We start from the raw sequence: 5884 nt of genomic DNA, 5'->3' as shown, positions 1-5884 counted from the left end.
CCCGGACCCAAGGCCTCTCCCCCAGCCAGAGCCGGGCTTCCGCAGCCTCTGGTCCGGGGAGTCAGGCGAAAGGGAGCCGCCCGGCCTTGCAGAGGATGCCATCCCGGGCCGCATGGAGCTCCCCGTGGAACAGTCCAGTGTGAAAAATACGAACCCCTTTTTCAGCTCCGGTGGCAGACCTAGCCCTTCTATGTAAATCAATCTTAAGAATCCATGGTCCTGCTTTAGAACGAACCCAAATCCTTAAAAGTAGTATCTGTTTTTAAACAAGCTTTTGCCTTATGGGTTTGTGTGTTGTTGTTTTTTTTGGGGGGGGGTCTTGTTTTTGTTTTTGTTTTCCAGAAGACTAAGAACTCAGATTAAATAAACATCCAGCTTAACCTGATACCCTTCCGCTGTAAAAGTACAAAACCTTTGACTAGCTCAAGTAGAAACACAGCATAGGAACCGTTTCTTATCTCTGGACATACCAAAGTTGTCCAGCATAATTTTGTGCACGTAGTAGACGCCCTGCAAGCTTACAAAATGGAATGTATAACGTAAGGAAATCTTTTGTGGCACACATACATGTTAGTGTCAGGGCCTTGTCACTTAGAGCAGAAATGAATAGTTAAGAGATTGAGGGAACGTGTATAAACCTCTGATATATCATTTCTACTACCATTAAAAACAGGTTTTCTTTATAAGGCCTAGCATATTACCAACAATTAAGTATTAAGCAATAAGGACTAACTTCCTAGTTGTGTTACGCAACAAAGCAGATATTAAAGTGGAGCAAAATATATTTGGTTGTCTTGTATCTGGAAAGCGGCAAATATTCTAAAATTCACTCTCATTCTTAAAATCCCCATCTTTTTTTTTATAAAAGATTTTTTCTAAGCTCCTCTTCAAATAAAACTGTTATAGTATACATGTGTATTTTTATTCCAAATTCTAAGGTCTTCTTCCACAACACAGAGGTGGTTCTTTCCCAAAGGAGCAGCAAGAATAAAATAATCAGCACCATTTTCTATTCAGGCAGCATAAATTAGCAGTCACCCCAGAAAAGTGATTACTTGCAGGGCCTTAACCTTGCTGATTTTCTCATAACTGTATTTTTTAAATCTCTTGAGATGTGCACGAACCAAATTAAGATTAACTTTATTGATGGTTCATTGGAGGGGGGGGACTTAAGCCAGTTTTTTTCCTACATTGAAGAATAATCCCTAATAATTATTTGGTTGCTTGAGCCTTGCCAAAAAAAAAAAAAGGAAAGAAAACAAATGAACTGTGTATAGAAAATAAAGTGTTTGGCAGTCCATATTGTTTGAGTTCATTTATGTTAGGTACACAGGCAAATTAATTTGTGGTGCTAGAAGTCATGATAATGATTAACTTTAATAGGGAAGGACCATGAGGTTGCTTCTGGACTGCTGGTCACATGGTTTTCCTGACCTGGGTTGTAGTTACACCCACACCTAGTGTGATTACTTTTTGAAAGTTCATCTAGTTGCACACTTATGTTTAGTGCACTCTTTTCTCTATGTGTGCTTTACTTCAATAAATATTATATTTAAAAATAAATAAAGCCCTAACCAGTTTGGCTCAGTGGATGGAGCGTCGGCCTGGGGACTGAAGGGTCCCAGGTTCGATTCTATTCAAGGGCATGTACCTTGGTTGCGGGCACATCCCCAGTAGGGGGTGTTCAGGAGGCAGCTGATCCATGTTTCTCTCTCACTGATGTTTCTAACTCTCTATCCCTCTCCCTTCCTCTCTGTAAAAAATCAATAAAATATATTTAAAAAATAATAATAAATAAAAATAAATAAAGTGTTCGGATCCAATACCTAGGAGAAATTATATACAACTCAAATCATTAATTATCAATTTAAGATTATTTTTTATATTTTATGCTTAATGATTATTTGGAAGTAAAAGTGTTAGTGTTGCCAGAGCTAACAAAAATACAAGATGCCAGTTTAAGTATTTTAATGAAATGTTTAAAACAGTTTTGGATTTACAGAATTATTACACAGATACTTCAAATAGTTCTAGTATATTCTACACCCAATTTTACCTATTAATATCTTACATTAGTATGGTACATTTGTCACAATTGAGGAACTAATAGTAATACACATGATTAACTAAAATCCATATTCTATTTACATTTATTCAGTTTTTCTCTAATATCCTTTTCCTGATCCAGGATGACCTCCAGGGCCTACAACATTTAAATCATGTCTCCTTAGGCTCCTCTTGGCATCCAGTTAAATTGTCATTCAAAAAAAATTTTTTTTTTATTCAGACAAATGAAAATTTTCATTTAAACAGATGTTCCATTCTACCTGTCTGTATTACCTACTCTTTTTAAATTAAAACTTATTTCTATTCTCCAGTATTGCCAAGTGCTTACCTTTTCATTGTACTTACAGTTCTTGACAGTTCTTGATTTGGCCCTATCTTCTCCCCATTATACTAAAACTGCTAAAAGATCAGAGTTTCTCCCTCTTTGCCTTTTATCATCATTGCTTAGCATAGAATCTGACACATAATGGGCACTAAGTAATTTTTAAAATAATAATGAGTTACTAGGAATGCAATATTGTAAAGAAGACCTCCAGTACAGTGTTTGGTGCATAATGGGCATGGACAAAGGTTTACATATTTGCTTTTCCTTGGGGAGAGACATAAAATGTCTTGCAAATTTAAAGACAGTTCTTATTTCAGCTTGATCAATGTCAATTCTAAAATCCTTAATAAAACTAGAAGTGTGGATTGATTTGAAACACTCAGAATAATCCATCAACAAATATTTATTGATTGCACTTTGTGGACAATGAAGTAAATGCAGAAGTCGTTGTAGTGCTGCTTTCAAAGAACAATGATCAGGCTGGCAGTAAGTCAGAGGGACTTTCTGCGAGGTTAGGCCCTTTATGAAATTATGAAATGGTTGTTTGCCTTCCCCCTCCTCCTTCTTCTTCTGTCCCCATCTTTTTCTTCCTCCACCAAAAACTATCTAAAGATAACAATTGCCCTCTCCCACTTTCCTATGTTGCATTCTCCCTTACTGCCTAGTATGTCCACTCTACTGCCTTCACCATTATAGCCATCTGATATGGACTGAATGTTTGTGTCCCCTCCAAATTCAGATGTTGAAATCCTAACCCCCCCGTTCAATGGTATTAGGAGGGTGGGGCCTTTGGGAGATAACTAGATCACCAGGGTGGAGCCCTCAAAAATGGAATTAGTGCTCTTATAAAAGAGACCCCAGAGAGTTCTCATTCTCTTTGTCATGTGAGGATACAAGGAGAAGTCACCCATCTTCAACTGAGAAGAAAGCCCTCACCAGGCGACCATGATGGCATTCTGGTCTCAGATTTCCAGCTCCCAGAACTGTGAGAAATAAGTGTTTGTTGTTTAAACAACCCAGTTGATGGCATTGTTATAGCAGAACAAGTGTTTAATTTACTATCATTGTGGAAAGAAATCAATCTAACTTCAATCTAACCTTAATCTAAACTCATAACAAATCTTTGGAGACTGTCAAGAGCAAATGCATTTTTACAGGGAGCAGTAAATCAGATGAAATTAAATCAAATCCTAACCCAGACCAGACCTTCTCTTCTTTCCTTGACCAGTCCTCTCTGTTAACAACTTCCTTTTCCATTTTCTGCTCTTTAGCTGTGGTTATACCTCCCCAACACTCAGTCTTAGAGATCCTCAAAAGAATCATTTTCCTTTGCATATCAATTCCTATTGATATTTTTCTATGACATTTCTTTCAAATCAATACATCTATCCATTCACTTCATCCAAAAACATTTATTTAGCAACTCCAGCACTCATTTATTTTATTTTTTTAAATAGATTTTATTGATTTTTTACAGAGAGAAAGGGAGAGGGATAGAGAGTTAGAAACATCGATGAGAGAGAAACATCAATCAGCTGCCTCCTGCACACCCCCTACTGGGGGTGTGTCCACAACCAAGGTACATGCCCTTGACCGGAATCGAACCTGGGACCCTTCAGTCTGCAGGCCAACGCTCTATCCACTGAGCCAAACCGGTTAGGGCGCACTCATTTATTTTATATCTCAAATATTAAAATTGCCTCCAGCTTCTTCATCCCTAACTCTAGTATAAACAAAGCATCTTGCTTTATTGATTATCCACCCAGCACAGTGCCAGACACATATTAAGGTACCCATTAAATGTTAGTGTTTTTATTCCCCAAGATACTTTCAACATTATTCCAATGCCTATTAAATTTGTCCATTCATTTATGCAACCAACATTTATTTCCAGTTACATGCCAGGCATTCAGAATAAAAAAATGAATAATTCAACAGTTTCCAGCCCTCAAAGAGTTCACAGTCTAGTTGGGGTGGCAGTTATATACACAGCTAATTTACAATTCAGCGTGGAGAGGATTTAGGGATGCAATTGATGGAAGCCTAAAATTTCTTAACAGATATTTCTGTTACATTATGAGTAAAACAATCTTGTGTGGACTTTGCTAAGAAAATAACTGCAATTATTCATAGCATTGTTTCTAAGGGAAATGTCTTCTGCATTCCAAATAATTTAAAATTGAATTTCTGGAAAACAGCCCGTTTGTCCCTGGAGGTTGTCTATTTCTCCATTACTTAAGCTCCCTAACAGTCTTTTTTTTCTTTTTTTAAATATATTTTATTGATTTTTTTACAGAGAGGAAGGGAGAGGGATAGAGAGTAAGAAACATCGATGAGAGAGAAACATTGATCAGCTGCCTCCTGCACACCCCCTACTGAGGATGTGCCCGCAACCAAGGTACATGCCCTTGACGGGAATTGAACCTGGGATCCCTCAGCCCGCAGGCCGATGCTTTATCCACTGAGCCAAACCGGCCAGGGCCCAATCAGTCTTTTTAAAAAATGTTATTGAATTTATTGGGGTGACATTGGTTAATAAAATTATATAGGTTTCAGGTGTACAATTCTATAATACATCATCTATATATTGTATTGTGTGTTCGCCACGTCCAGTCTCCTTCCATCACCACATATCTCCCCTTTATCCTCTGCTACACCCTCAACCCCACTTTCCCTCTGGAAATCACCATACTGTTTGTTGTCAGCATCTATGAGGGTTTTTTTTCTTTGCTTAATCCCTTCACCTTTTTCACCCAGTCCCTCAAATGCCTCCCTTCTAACAGCTGTCAGTCTGTTCTCTGTATCTGTGAGTCTGTTTCTATTTTCTTTGTTAGTTTATTTTGTTCATTAGATTCCACATATAAGTGAAATCATATGGAACTTGTCTTTCTCTGACTGGCTTACATCACTTAGCTTGAGACTCTCCAAGTCCATTCATGCTGTCCCGAAAGGTAAGATTTCTTTTTTTTTAAGGCCATGTAGTATTCCATTGTGTAAATGTACCACAGCTTTTTTATCCACTCATCTACTACCTGGGCTGCGTCCAAATCTTGGTGATTGTAAATAATGCTGCACTACACCAGTGTTTCTGGTTTCTTCAGATATATCCCCAAAGTAGAATCACTGGGTCATAAGGCAGTTCAATTTTTAAATTTTTAATTGATTTTTATTTATTACTTATTTTTTAAAATGTATTTTTATTGATTTCAGAGAGAAAGGAAGAGGGAGAGAAATAGAGGAACATCAATGATGAGAATCATTAACTGGCTGCCTCCTGCATGTCCCCTACTGAGGATGGAGCCCACAACCTGGGCATGCGCCCTTGACTGGGATGGAACCTGGAACCCTTTAGTCCACAGGCCAACACTCTATCCACTGAGCCAAACCAGCTAGGGCTTAAATTTTTAATTGACTTTTAGAGAGGAAGGGAGAGGGAGAGAAATGATGTGAGAGTGAAGCCTTAATCAGCTGCCTCCTGCAGACCACACCCCC

The sequence above is a fragment of the Myotis brandtii genome, unplaced genomic scaffold (genome assembly GCF_000412655.1).
Source record: "Myotis brandtii unplaced genomic scaffold, ASM41265v1 scaffold18, whole genome shotgun sequence".
NCBI classification, from domain to species: Eukaryota; Metazoa; Chordata; class Mammalia; order Chiroptera; family Vespertilionidae; genus Myotis; species Myotis brandtii.
Note: the sequence above shows the minus strand (reverse complement) of the source record.